This window comes from Hibiscus syriacus, unplaced genomic scaffold, assembly GCF_006381635.1.
Source record: "Hibiscus syriacus cultivar Baekdansim isolate YM2019G1 unplaced genomic scaffold, ASM638163v2 tig00113722_pilon, whole genome shotgun sequence".
Classification (NCBI taxonomy): Eukaryota; Viridiplantae; Streptophyta; class Magnoliopsida; order Malvales; family Malvaceae; genus Hibiscus; species Hibiscus syriacus.
In genome coordinates this window covers 848,134-864,250 of record NW_024063469.1, presented here as the reverse complement: position 1 = coordinate 864,250, position 16,117 = coordinate 848,134, and the positions used below count along the sequence as shown (strand labels likewise).

Sequence of the window (16,117 nt, the reverse complement as noted above, 5' to 3'; positions counted from 1 at the left end):
TTAAATGTTTGAAGTTGGATGAACCAATTAAGTACTGTAGGGTAAGAGAAAATGATGAAGTAATCAGCTATTGTTTGAACGGGTTAGTCAAACTCTTTATTAGACTTTAGCTTTACTAAAAGAGAAGAGGCAAATATTATTTTAATATAGGTGTCGGGATCTTCATGGGGTTTATAGTTTTATGACTATTTTGACTGTTATTTTGGCATTTGAATTCTAACGGCGTCTGCCGGATGTCACGAGTCATGTGTTCTGGGCTCCAATTTCTCATTAACGCTGATTTGGGCTATTGTAGTCCATTATTATATTTACTTAGCTACGTGGACTAACCCTTGAAAGGAAAGGAGGGCCCCTAGTCCGATGAAAAGGATTACTACTGAGTTGGGTATGACGAGTCACTTAACCGCCTCTCCATTGGCTTGACATGGAATAAAACTAAAGCTTAGGTCATACAATCAGCCAAATAACTCGAAAGGAGGATGTCTTTCTCAATGATTGTCAGTAAGCTATTAGGGAGAGTAGTGTTGCTTTTAGAAATAGTAAAAGGTAGTGTGTAGTATGTAGTGGCGATGAGTGTTGCTTTTAGAAATAGTATAAGGTAATGGTTGAAAAGGAGGGTAGAACGGCAATGTGTTTGAGTAGACCAGACGAGGGTTGATTAGTGAGACTCGATTTAAATGCGGGTTTTGGTTAAGTGAGTGCTGGGGAGTTTTGAGTGAGAAAAATCGGGGATGAGGGTGACATCACTGAGGGTAATCGTCTGTCCACCAGAGTTATGCCCCGTCAACCTGTCCGTTACGGTTTAATATCGAGCTACTAAAATGAAACAAAAACTAAATGTTAGGTATGATTTTGAAAAAATTAAGAATTTACGTATTAAAATGGACAAAAACTGAAGTTTAGTTACTAAATACATAATTTACCCTAAATAATTTTAGTGACTAAAATAGAAACGAGAAAAAAGTTCAATGATAAATTTTTAATTTATTGATTGAAAAAAGTTTAATGATAAAATTTTAAATTATCCATATTTAATTTACCGATTCTGAATAATTTTATTTAAAAATTAGAAGAAAAACACTGTTTTAATAATATTGTAATATTATATAAGAGTTATATTCTTCTCATGGCGAAAATAAGCTAAAGCAAATGTATATATGCCAAAGATGCATATAAATTCAATAATATTATCATCATCTCAAAGTCACCACCCTCGTCTCTTTGTAAACAACGAATTTTCTTTGCTACGCAAATACTGGTGAAGGAGTTACAGAAGCCATGTTTTTGGCTCCACTCGATTACAAAGCATCTTGTTTCATTGGCCTTAAGTTCTATATATACCCATCGCATTTCTTGTTTTATCAAACATAGCTCCCTCGCTCTCAATCCTCTTGCTTCCTTGTTCGCGTGGTTTCATGTCATCCTACCGGGGTTTTTTTCCTCCCTTTTCAAAAGACGAGTTTTTATTTTAGAAGTGAAATGATCATATGGAATGTTGTTTTGTTTGCGGATAATCAATATTTGATTTTGAGAGTTGGGAGCTGAGAAAACAGAAACTGCAATGGACACCCAAAAAAACAGCAGATGCTCTTGAAGTCATTAACAATGAGACTGTTGATCTGGTACATATTCTTTTCTTTTTTCCCCTCTGGTTTTGATAAGATCCTCTGATGCTAAAATCTTCCTATATGCGAACGTAAATCTATAGTGTAAGACAGTCAAGCATTAGTCATTGATGCATGACAAATGTAACTCGGAAATCGTTTGAATTTCTTGTACTAGTTCATACATACATATATATGTATGTATGTATGTATATTATGTATTTAGATTATGAACTTGTCCTTTGATGTTATTCATTCAGGAAAACATACCCGTTGAAGAGGTTTCCGAAAAGCTGAAATGCACAAAAGAAGGTTTAACCTCTGATGAAATGCAGAGGAGGCTTGAGCTTTTCGGTTACAATAAACTTGAAGAGAAAAAAGTAAATTTTCTTCTTCTTTTGTTGTTGTTTTAAATCTTGTTCTAATTATGCAATCAAACTGAGTTTTGTTCTGCATTTTCAAGAAAATAAAATACTCAAATTCTTGGGATTTATGTGGAACCCTCTATCATGGGTTATGGAAGCAGCCACTCTTATGGCCATCGGTCTTGCACATGGAGGGGTAAGTTGATACGTTTGTGAAACGAGTGCAAATCTGATCACACCTTTGATTTTGGAATCGGTTTCTAAAGCCTTCTTTCGTTGCAGGGAAAATCTACAGATTACCATGATTTGCTTGGTATTCTAGGACTGCTTGTTATCAACTCAACAATCAGTTTTATTGAGGAAAACAATGCTGGAAATGCTGCTGCTGCACTTATGGCTCGATTGGCTCCGAAAGCAAAGGTTTTACGTGATGGGAAATGGAGCGAATAAGATGTTTCGGTGTTGGTTCCTGGAGATATTATCAGCATCAAACTTGGTGATATTATCCCTGCCGATGCTCGTTTACTCCTAGGAGATCCTCTGAAAATCGATCAGGTTCCAGGCTTTGCTTTCATTCTTCCCTTTTTAAAGCATAATTAGATGCTCATACAACTTTACATAGTTTGAATCAGAGATTTACTTAACACCAAAGTGCAAAGAAAATCTACAAAAGAGCTCATTGTAGGAGTGGTTTTAGTAATTTTGGGACTCTAATCTATGGTTTAAGTAACATGTATTTCTTTTTTTATCGTTGGTTGCAGTCAGCTCTTACAGCAGAGTCACTCTCGGTGACTAAAAATCCCGGTGACGGAGTTTACTCGGGTTCAACATGCAAACAAGGTGAAATCGAAGCAGTGGTTATTGCGACTGGTGTGCATACTTTCTTTGGGAAGGCAGCACATTTTGTGGAAAACACAACACATGTTGGGCACTTTCAAAAGGTTCATCTTGCAGAGCTCTTAGTATCCAAATAAAATAGATTCTAATAGATGCTGAAGAAGATCAAATTGTGTTAAATCAAATAATCTTTATTGTGAAGCAAACTGCAGGAGAGAGCCACCGATTATGCGATAACGAGGCACTGACTGATAGTTAATTTCAGGTCTTAACTTCAATCGGTAACTTCTGCATATGCTCCATTGCCATTGGGATGCTGATTGAAATCATTGTTATATACGGAGCTCAATGTAGGGCTTATCGAACTGGTATCGATAACTTGCTGGCTATACTTATCGGTGGTATCCCAATTGCTATGCTAACTGTGCTTTCTGTCATTATGGCGATTGTCTCTCGTCGCTTATCACAGCAGGGTGCCATAACAAAGAGAATGACAACCATTGAGGAAATGTCAGGGATGGATGTGCTCTGCAGTGATAAAATAGGCACATTGACACTTAACAAGCTTACAGTTGACAAAAGTTTGATAGAGGTGAGAGATTTGATCACTTTATTTTATTCTTCAAAGAACTCTCTTTGAGATCTATCAACTTTCCATCTACAATGTTGAGACTTAAAATGTAACTCTTTTCATCATAGGTTTTTGTCAACAACGTTGATAAGGATATGGTTGTTTTGATGGCGGCAAGAGCTTCGAGATTGGAGAATCAAGATGCTATAGACACTGCAATTGTAGCAATGTTGGATGATCCTAAAGAGGTAAAACATCTTATTTAATGAAAAATTCTGTCAACTTCAACTCTTCCTTTGATATGATGGTTATGGGAGTTTTATGATGACACTCTCAGTCTCCTTACAATATCTTATATTCTCCATACGTGCATATGTCGAATTGAATTGAGTTTATTCTGTTGACAATTGAAAGGCACGAGCTGGAATCACAGAGGTTCACTTTCTTCCCTTTAATCCAACCGACAAGAGAACAACCCTTGCATACATTGATGGAGCTGGTAAGATGCATAGAGTCAGCAAAGGTGCACCATAGTAGGTATACTTCATGCCAATAATAATAGCATCATTTAAGATTGTGTGAAACTCATAAGCTATTGGCTCCTTTATATGCAACTTGAAGATACTCAACCTGGCCTGGAATAAATCAGATATTGCAAGCAAAGTTCACTCCATAATTGATAAATATGCTGAACGTGGACTTCGATCCCTTGGAGTTGCTCTACAAGTATATATCACTCTTAATATCCTTGAATTTCATCACTCATTCATTGAGCTAATGGAAAAAATGCAATTATTTTCTATCGGAAGTCCTGCTGGTACTAAAGATAGTCCTGGAGGACCATGGAAATTTGTGGGTCTTCTGCCTCTTTTTGATCCGCCCCGTCATGACAGTGCCGAGACCATTTGAAGATCCCTGGATCTTGGTGTCAGTGTTAAGATGATAACATGTACGAAATATGTCTGCTTAAGATTTTTTCTTTAGGGTCAAATGTCGAAATCGGAATCATAATGTTGGCTATTGGGGATATCTTGTTCCAGGTGACCAACTCGCAATTGGTAAGGAGACAGGAAGAAGGCTTGGAATGGGCACAAACATGTATCCTTCATCATCTCTACTTGGTGACCATAAGAACGAAGAACTCGGAGCTTTTTCGGTTGATGAACTTATTGAAACTGTTGATGGATTTGCTGGAGTTCTTCCTGGTAAATATATTTTCTATTCCATATCAGTCTAACAATTATGCTTTGTATAAATGTATTTGATTACATATTTAATGTAGAGCATAAGTATGAGATTGTGAAAAGATTACAAGCTAAGAAGCACATAGTTGGAATGACAGGTGACGGTGTCAACGATGCCCCTGCATTGAAGATAGCAGACATAGGGATTGCAGTTGCAGATTCAACCGATGCAGCTCGAAGTGCATCGGATATTGTTTTGACAGAACCTGGTCTGAGTGTGATCATTTGTGCTGTTTTAACAAGCCGTGCAATATTTCAAAGAATTAAGAACTACACAGTAAAGAAAAGATAATTTCATATTACGTGCAAAGGAAGTTAACATCATTGCTATCAAAAGTTCCTCACTTTGTATTCTTCCTTTTTCTTCTAGATATATGCAGTATCTATCACAATACGTATAGTTGTATGTTCTCAATATCCTTTTGGCCATTTTCCCTTTTGTTCCGGAAAATAATAACACCAATGTTTAAGTTTTAATGGTTTTCTTGCAGCTGGGGTTCATGCTGCTCACTACAATCTGGAGGTTGAATTTCCCTCCTTTCATGGTCCCAATCATTGCCATTCTTAACGACGGTAAGTGAATAATCTTCTTGTCAGATTCTTCTTTATTCATTTCTCTATTTTTGGATAGATGATTGCGCTCTTTCCAGGTATCATCATGACGATATCGAAAGACAGAGTCAAGCCATAACCATCTCCCGACTCTTGGAAGCTCAAAGAAATCTTCACCACCGGCATTGTCTTAGGCAGCTACCTGGCCTTAATGACTGTCATATTCTTTTGGGCAGCCTATGAAACCGATTTCTTCCGGTAAATGCAAACTATTCATTTGATCTCTAGCTACCATAATTCATAATATTCATTATTTTCATGTGTGAAACTCTGTTCTCTCCCATACAGGATAAATTTGGTGTAAGAAACTTGTGCAAGAAGAGCTTTGATCTTACACAAAAGAGTGAAAGATCGAGGTTGAATGATCTGTTATCATCAGCAATCTACCTCCAAGTTAGCACCATCAGTCAGGCTCTCATATTCGTGACTCGTTCCCAAGGATGGTCATTCATCGAACGATCCGTCCTTCTTCTAGTCACTGCCTTCATCATTGCTCAACTCGTAAGCCAGTTCGAAACCCGGGACTGTTTTCGATTTTACAATCCGGTTCGGTTCTATATACGCAGGTTGCAACTGTTATTTCAGCTCAATTAACGTGGAACTTAGCTGGAATCAGAGCTATTGGGTGGGGATGGTGCGGTGTTATTTGGATTTTTAGCATCTTAACTTATTTACTGCTTGATCCTATAAGTTTGGCGTTCGATATGCACTCAGCGGAAGAGCCTGATATCTTGTGCTTAACCAAAGAGTAAATATAAAACAGTTTTATTCACCATGTTTTATTTGTTTCCATTGAAGCCGACTTATGATCTAAATATGGGGTTTGACTATTTATTCTCAGACCACATTCAATACGCAAAATGACTTTGGTAAAGAGACTCGTGAGGCTAAATGGGCTGCAGAATAGAGAACACGCCATGGCCTACAGACTACCTCGGACGCTAAGAATTTCTCCGATAAGCACACGTTTAGGGAGATCAATGTCATGGCAGAAGAAGCAAGAAGGCGTGCATAGATTGCCAGGTATTTTACTGTACCGGATATTTAGCGTCGTAAATTATATCATTCGAGTTCGAGTATTGTTGAATTCGACTCTATTTTGAAAATTTTAAACTCGACTCAATAGCTTGAGAGCTTTAAATTGTTAAAATCGAACTTCAAGAGTTTGAAGCTGAAATCAAAGCATTATCATATTTAACTTGGTCGAAGTTCGAGCTCAAGCTCAATTCGAGCTCAACTTCTCAAGTATATGAAAATTTTATATTCATTTTTAAAAGGTAACATATAATAATTTAATTTAAAATTTTTAAAAAAAATTAAAACTTCAATATATTATTTTTCTGAGTTTCTAATGTGTTTTTCGAGTTGGATACCAAATAACTCGTTTTAGTTCGTTAAGAAATTAAGTTTAGTTCGAGTTGGATGCCAAATAACTCACTTTAGCTCGTTAAGAAATTTAGTTCGAGTTCGAGTTCAAGCCAAATTTGTTTGAATCGAGGGTTTACTTAACGCTGACCATTTCAAACTCGAGCAATTTATTATTTGTCACGTCTCATTTACAATCCTATATATATTATTGCTAGAGTTCGAGTAACATATCATAGAATTATGCGATTTATGAAACTAGTTCTGTTTTTACTATGTGATGCGCAGATTGAGGGAAATTCATACACTGAAAGGAAAAGTGGAGTTGTTTGCCAAGTTGAGGGGTTTGGATATAGACGTGAACCCACATTACACAGTATGAGAAAAGGGTAGTCTTCTCCTTCAAAGTCTCGACGCCACCTCCAATTCCATTTGCTCAGTTCCTTTCTTTTTTATTTCTTGAAATTGTTGCATTCAGATATTACTTGCTCATAAAACGCATTTCCAGCAGTAATTTTCTGCCGATTGATTGCCAGTGATTCTCCATGCACCCTCAATAAGACACTTCAATGCTAATATCATCATTTGCACACTTTTAAAAACCCACGTTTGCCCTATTCTTTTTACTGTTGTTTCAATGCAAAACAGTGTGCCCCAAAATTAGAGGTGTCACTTTAACAACCAAGATTGTATTGGTTTATTTATATTTGAATGTGTTTTTTTTGTTCAAATTTTTAATATTGTGTTTGTTTGTTTGTTTTTGAAGGTGTTCGTACTCGGTTTGTTTAGTGTTTGCAAACATGTTCGTGTTCATGAAAATATTCGTTTACCGATCGCCAACATGTTCATTTAATGTTTGTGAAAATATTTGTTTGTATGTTCATTTAGTGTTTGCTAAGATATTTGTTTGTATGTTCATGAGAAATTTTGTCATTAGTCTCTAAGCCCCTTAATCTTCGCAAGTTTGTTCGTGAACATAAATAAATTGAAAACATCTCTATTATTGTTCGTTCATTTATTAAATAAATACAAAAACTATGTCCATGCTCATTTACTTAATCTAATAAATAAACATAAACTAACGGTTTACGAATAATTTATCGAATGTTACGTTATTTTTACATCCACCCTGTCATAACCATTTTTTATAAAACTATTTAATATTATTTTAAAAAAACGATTATGACTTTAATTTAAAAAAAATTGGGTGATTTTGAATTGATTGAAATAAAATGGAAAAGGGAGTCGCCATCGACCTTTGGGTTAGGTAGGTCGAATACCTAAAAACATCTTTTAAAACAATTTTAAGAAAAATCATTTTTTAAGACAAAATTCGATCTACGTTACCAAAGATTCATTTAAATAGATTCGGGAGTCGGTTACGCGTGGGGAAGGGTAAGCATCCCCACAACACCCAAAATTGGTACTGTGTCGCTTACACATCGTCGTAAATGGTGGAAATTACAAATCGAATATAAAGTTAAAATATGATCTGTTTATCGAAAATTGATTAATTTGCTTCGAATTAAATAATTAAAGAAAATTCTTTATCTCGAAAAGAAATCTCAAAATTAGCAATCCTCCGTCGGGAAAGCTAACTCGAATATTTCTTATCAGTTAAAGAATATTCCCTCCTCATTAATATTTTAAAAAAACGTGAATCGAATATAAAATGAAAATCAATCTTCACATAAAATACATTGCTATTTAGTAATATACATCGCATTGTTCAACTTAAAATAAAAGGAATTAATTAGCAAAATAAAATCAATTTTATTTCAAGTTTACATTTGTTCGAACGTCGTATCGGATTACACAACTTCGATCAAACGATGCTTTCCACGTCCATTCTACAATCGTACTCTTAAAACACACGAACAAAAAATCTTAACAAGCAAAGATATTTTATAGGAATTAAATTATAGAATACGTAAAATAAGTACTCAGGTACACATTTGCAAAACTATATATAAATATGGAAACAACATATATAATAATACACGCAGACAAATAAAACATAAATTTACAACTAATGTTTGATATAATAAGTAACAATGCCATAATGATAACAACGATCAGTGAAAAATAAATTGTATATTATATATCTACAAACAGATTTTACCAACTAGAATAAAACATAAAAATTAAAGGAGCATGAATAAATTAAAACAATAATAAACTGGAAGGTGAAAATTTAATCACGACGCAAATCAACAGAAAAACGAATTTCGTACATTGCATACATTGAAATTTTAATAAAATGAATAATCGAATACATGACAAATTAAAGATATTAACATAATGTAAAGAAATATAACAAGTCCAGAAATCACAAATCAGAAATAAATAAAAACAGAAAATAACATATTTAGTGACCAATTAAAAAAACGAAACTGAAGTGCCGAAAATGAAATAAACAAAACAAGGAGATCCGAGGACTAAAATGTGAGACACGGCATTGTATTAGGGTTTAACGTGAATAATCCAATACTTTGAGCGACCAATGTAAAGGATGATGAGAAATGGAGGGAGCATAGTTGATATTAACCCAAAATTGATTTTAAAGTATACTTTGTTATTTCAGTGAAATCTAAACGATTTGCCCCCCCTCTCCCCTTTCTAAAGGAACAGAATGCTCTCCCTTCTTTGTGCAAACGGCGACCGACTCTCAAACACCTCGGTCACCCTCTAAGGATGGTCATTCCACTCCAACCGGCGGTTTACGAAACACGGGAAGTCCACCCAACGGAACTCCCTCAACGACACAATGTTTCCTTACCTCCGTTCTTCGGCTGAACGAACCAAACCCATGGCCGACCACCACATGCGGTGGTGCCACGACCTAAACCTACCTCGCAAGACCCCCGCTATCCTTCCTCGACGACAACCTTGGCCTTGACGAAGCACACTGGCAGCGAGGTAATCTAACTCCCTATCTCTATTTATTTTTTTTGAAACTGTAAAATTTGTATAAAGAACCTAGAACGAAAAATTATACACTAAAATCTATTTTTCAGTTGTATTATAAGGATTTAGAAAAATAAACCGAGCATGAAAATAAACAAGAAAATACCTCTTTGCTTCAAACAATTTTCGGTTCCTCTTTTTTTATTGCTGAAAAACGTTTTTTGCTGAGAAATATTTTGTTACAGTGTTCTTCCTTCTCTCTTTTTCGTCCCCCCTCTACACTGATTTCTTGGGGTTTTTATAACCCATTTACATAAATATAAAACAGAAAACAAAATGGTTGATTCCTTCACGTTCTGTAATACTAGGCTTTGGAGGTGATGCTGGCCTGTTGGAGCAGAGCATGGTCACGTATGGTGACCGGCATGGAGCTAACACATCATGGTGACTGGAGCAGGGCATGGTGTGAGTTGCTGGTGGCAGAGAGGTATGGCACGGGATATGGTGACTGGCAGAAACCAGCTCTGGACCGGGTCGGATCCCCCTTTGGGTCGGGTCTTGGATCAACTGTTGGGTCACTGGTTGGCCTGCAAGCATGTAACAACAAAATAAAATAAAATAATAATAATAATAATAATAAATAAAAAGACCTGGACAAAAACGAGTGTCTACAGCTGCCCCTCTTTGCGCATTCTTGTGTTAACAAGAATAGGGCAAAGACAACAAGACAACACGTTTTTGTCTGGTTCTCCCCTTTTCCATAGAAATTGGATAATGTTGGTTGTTGGGGACGACACTGCTCATACGTGATGAAGAGTTCGGGTCGTCTAAGGGTGACACGGATCCTACATGATGAGGATATCTGGTCGGGGGATGACACTGCTCATACGTGATGAAGAGTTCTTGGCCATCTTTAGGAGATGTGATAACACGGTTCCTACGTGATGAGGACAGCTGGTTATCTATGGGGTGATAACATGGTTCCTACGTGATGAGGACGACTGGTTATCTGGGGTGACACGACTCCTACGTGATGAGGAGATCTGGTCGGGGATGACACGACTCATACGTGATGAAGAGTTCTGGCCAGCTGATGTTAACTGATTCATTGCTTTGCTAATGAAATAGATCTTGAAAACCCTGTTAAAAAATGGTCATATGACATGATTTCATGTTATCAATATGCTCTAAGAATGATCTAAATGCATGTTTAAAGGGTTATGCTCAGTTCGATCCTGGCATTGGGAATCTCTCATACTCTTTGATCGGAATATGCGATATTTATGCGTTTATCCATGCCTGGTTACTTTCTTGACATCTCATTAAATATTCTTTGACTTGGTCCCTCCGATCTACCCCGAGAGAGTTTATCTTGCCTCTTTGATTCTTTGGTCATTGATTGATTTTTCAGAGAAAATTCATTCAGAATGGCCTCTCCTTGTTGCATGCCTTTAAATTGGGACTTCTTTGCTTGGGAAAAGTATGATTATGTTGAAACTGATTTCTTTGATTTAAACCCTTTTTTTCAATGATTTGTTTAATGATTGATGGGAGCGTGTCTTTATATGTGCTCTCTGGCGAACACCTGTTTCAAAATCCCCATACTCTGACACTTTTCAGAGTAAGGCATAATAATCAATAATTTGGTGAATATATACAAGGACAATGAATCAAATTTGATAAGTTTCATGGAAAAGAGGCAATGAGAAATTATAATCTTTTGGGGACAAGAAACAAGTAAGTACAAAGGAAGATCAAAGGACAAATATAGTGAATATCAAATGCTCAATCCTTTTACTTATTCACCCCAAATCTTTTTTTGAAAGTTGACATGTGTTTCAAAGATTCAGATCGTACAAAAGATGTGTGAGCATGAGAGTCTTTCCCTGAACTGTCAGGCTTCCGAGGGAATCCGCCATTTCAACTTCTGGCTATTCGAGCCGTCCATTACGGATTTTCAACTCGAATCCTCCTTTGATTTCAAGACGCCCATTTTGGGTTTTCATCTTGAACCCTCATTTATTTATTTTTTCTTTTTTTCATTTTTCCATCATATTTTCATTTTTTCCCTTTTTTTTAAGTGTAATATCGTTTGACCGAATCGAAATTCACGGGATTAGGCAAATCTTCTCCATCCATTTCTGTTAACACCAAAGCTCCTCCTGAGAATGCCTTTTTTACAACATAGGGACCTTCCCAGTTCGGCATCCACTTCCCTCGAAAGTCTTTTTGCATAGGTAGGATCTTTTTTAGCACCATATTGCCTTCACGAAATTCTCGAGGTCTGACTTTCTTGTCATATGCTCGTATCATCCTTTTCTGGTACATTTGGCCATGGCAGATAGCTCTCAGCCTTTTCTCCTCAATCAAATTTAATTGATCAAACCTACTTTGTACCCAATCAGCCTCGTCCAGTTTCAACTCCATCAATACTCTCAAAGAAGGTATTTCCACCTCAACAGGTAAAACTGCTTCCATCCCATATACCAAAGAGAATGGTGTTGCCCCAGTAGATGTACGAACGGACGTGCGATAAGCAAGCAACGCAAAAGGTAATTTCTCATGCCAGTCTCTATATGTTTCAGTTGCTTTTGTGATGATCTTCTTGATGTTTTTATTCGCTGCCTCTACTGCCCCATTCATTTTTTGGGCGATAAGGAGCCGAATTGTGATGTTTGATCTTTAACTTTGTGCAAACTTCCTTCATTAAATCGTTGTTCAAATTCAATGCATTATCTGTGATGATCCTTTCAGGTGTTCCATATCTACAAATGATTTCTCTTTTTAGAAATCTGCACACTGCTCCTTTTGTGACATTAGCATAAGAGGCAGCTTCAACCCATTTGGTGAAGTAGTCTATAGCCACTAAGATAAAACGATGTCCATTTGAGGCCTTCGGTGAAATTGCCCCAATGACATCGATGCCCCACATTGAAAATGGCCAAGGTGCGTTCATTACATGGAGTGGTGAAGGAGGAACATGTATTTGGTTATCATGAATCTGGAATTTATGACATCTTCGAGCAAATCTGATACAATCCACTTCCATAGTGGACCAATAGTACCCAAACCTCATGATTTTTCTAACCATTGTGAATCCATTAGCATGTGTTCCACAAACTCCTTCATGGACTTCCTCAAGTATTTTCTTGGCCTCAATTCTATCCACACATCTCAAAAGCACCTGATCCTTGCCTTTTTTATGCAATATATCTCCATCAAGGACATACCCCATTGCTAATCTTCTTAAGGTCCGTTTATCATTCTCAGTTGCCTCCGCTGGGTAAGCCCGATACTTCACATACTGGAGAATATCATAATACCATGGGAGACTATCATCCTCTTCTTCCTCTATGTTGCAACAATGAGCTGGCATTTCTCTTATACTCATCCGAATAGGCATCATTCGAGATTGATCATTGGCCTTAAACATAGCTGCCAACGTAGCCAAGGCATCTGCCATTTGATTTTCTTCACGAGGAAGATAAGTAAAAGAAATTTCTTCAAACTCTTTGATCAAATCCATCACCAAGTTCTTGTATTCTATCAACTTGGAGTCTCGAGTCATCCATTCCCCACGAAGCTGATAAATAACCAGAGCAGAATCGCCGAATACTTCCAGGCTTTTAACTTTGCGCTCAATTGCAGCTTGAATACCCAAGATACATGCTTCATATTCTGCCATATTGTTAGTGCATTCAAAGGCGAGCCTACTAGTAAAAGGATAATGATCTCCCTCAGGTGAAACTAGTATTGCCCCAATTCCATGTCCCACAGCATTAGAAGCGCCATCGAAGTTCATTTTCCATGCTTCATTTTTCGGAGTATCTTCTTCAGTAACAAATATACTCATCAAGTCCTCATTCGGAAAATCAAATTTTACTGGCTCATAGTGATCTAATGCTCTGCTTGCCAGGAAATCTGTAATAGCACTTCCTTTAACTGATTTCTGGTTCATATAGACTATATCAAATTCGGATAACAACATTTGCCATCTCGCCATCCTTCCAATTAGGGCCGTTGATTCCATCAGGTACTTTAACGGATCCAGTCTTGATATCAACCAGGTAGTATGATACAAAAAATACTGTCTCAATCTCTTAGTAGTCCATACTAAAGCACAACACAGCTTTTCGATAGAGGGGTATCGAGTCTCACAGTCAGTGAATTTCTTACTGAGATAGTAAATAGCTCGTTCTCTTCTTCCAGTTTCGTCATGTTGAGCCAACACACATCCCATTGACTTCTCAAAGACAGTCAAATATAAAATCAATGGTTTGTTTGGGATTGGTGGCATTAAGACAGGAGCATTAATTAAGTAACTCTTAATTCTATCGAAGCATTCTTGGCAACTATCATCCCATTCTCCTGGGTTTTGCTTTCTCAGTAATCGGAATATTGGATCACATTTCTCGGTCAACTGAGAGATGAATCTGGCAATATAATTTAACCTTCCCAGAAAACCTCGTACTTCCTTTTGCGTTCTAGGGGGAGGTAATTCCAAAATTGCCTTGACTTTACCAGGATCTATTTCTATCCCATTCTCACTGACTACAAATCCCAATAACTTCCCTGAAGTAGCTCCAAATGTGCACTTGGCCGGGTTAAGCTTGAGCTGGTATTTCCTTAATCTTAAAAATAGCTTCCTTAAGACTTTTACATGTTCTTCTCCGGTTTGTGATTTGGCAATCATATCATCCACGTACACTTCTATCTCCTTGTGCATCATATCGTGGAACAACGTAACCATGGCTCTTTGATATGTTGCCCCGGCGTTCTTAAGTCCAAAGGGCATCACCTTGTAACAAAACGTACCCCACATTGTCACAAAAGTTATCTTTTCCATGTATTCTGGGTCCCATCTTAATTTGATTGTAACCTGAGAACCATCCATGAAAGAGAAAAGAGCATGACCAGCCGTATTGTCAACCAAAGTATCGATGTGTGGGAGTGGAAAATTATCTTTGGGGCTCGCTCGATTGAGATCCCGATAGTCAACACACATCCGAACTTTGCCATCTTTCTTTGGAACCGGCACTATGTTTGCTACCCATTCAGGGTATTTGACCACTTGTAAAAATCCAGCATCGAATTGTTTCTTCACTTCTTCCTTGATTTTTAATAGCATATCCGGTCTCATCCTTCGAAGTTTTTGCTGAACAGGCTTGCATTCTGGCTTTATTGGTAGCTTGTGCATCACAATGTCAGTCTCCAACCCCGGCATATCTTGATAAGACCAAGCAAACACATCTCTATATTCCCGAAGAAGGCTTATAAGACCATCTCTTATTTTTGGTGAGAGTAAAGTGCCTATTTTAACCTCCTTTATATCCTCTTCTGTTCCCAAATTTATTGTTTCAGTTGTCTCTTTGTGGGGCAATATTTGTCTATCTTCTTGCTCCATCATTCTAACAAGCTCAGAGTTTAACTCACATTCCTCTTTATCTTTATAACCCTCAGATTCTTCGAGACACATGTCATTTTCAAAATCAATTTGTGGTTCAAAAGTATCATTACTCGAACAGTTGATATCTGAAGACCTGCGAATCAAAAAGAAGTATATTTGGCTGTGGACAAAATTTTTATCTAATATTTATCAAGAGAATAATTATCAATAAAGAATAAAGAATATTCAAGAAATGAATAAAATACTTGCTAAGATTAGAATGAAAAGAGAACACCGTTTCATTAAAGCAATGACAAATAACAATTTGTCTTTTACAAAAGCCCTATTATATTTGGGTTAAAAGGAGACAGATTTGTTATTATGCATTACTTTGAAGAGTGCTTATAGAACACAGGGAGTTCTTCAACAGTGTAATTGTTCAAAACATAGCCAGGAGGACACGGACGGATTGATGCCAATGAGCATTCTCCAGTAGAATCATCTGTGATAGCGTTGATGCTCAGGCTTCCCAATAAATCTTCAACAAATTTTATATCTTCACTATCCCATGACTGTTTCAGCGTGTCAATCACAAATCCTCCAGACACAAAAGATTTGGAGAGAGGCGGAATGACCATGGGTCCCCAAACAAGGTCTTCTCCCTTTACTCTTGCCTTCCTCCTTTCCTTAAGCTTTTGTGCATCTTTGACTTTATCATGGTATGTTGGTTTGTATCCGAGACCAAAATAATTTCTTTTAGGAACTGGAGCCGGCCCTTCAGTGATGCCTTGCAGTTTCTTTCCCAAGCCTTTCCCTACCTTTGCTCCTCTAGCTAATGTCTCCTTTAATTGCATCTTTGTATTTTTGAAAGATGAGGAATGGGAATTCTTTTGCCTTCAGAGATAAAAGTAGCATTAACAAATTCCAAGGACTGGAAAGAGGACTCTAGTGCATTTTCATCTACCCCTACATATGGTGCATCTGTAGTGATAGAGGCAATGATGTCTTCTTCCGCTTTGATGGTCACCAGAGTCCCATCAACAATGAATCGGAGCTTTTGGAGAAGGGAGGAAGGAACTGCCCCAGCCATGTGAATCCAGGGTCTCCCTAGCAAACAACTATAACTCGGATGAATATCCATGACAACAAAATCTACTTCAAATGTTGTAGGGCCAATTCTGAGAGGGATAATCATCTTCCCCATTATTTTACGTTCTGTCCCATCA

The 16,117-nt window shown here is 37.2% G+C and overlaps 1 pseudogene; it reads left to right on the top strand.

Annotated features, from left to right (window-relative positions):
• Nucleotides 1-731: 731 nt before the first annotated feature.
• Nucleotides 732-7,045, top strand: LOC120187122 (annotated as a pseudogene).
• Nucleotides 7,046-16,117: the final 9,072 nt, after the last annotated feature.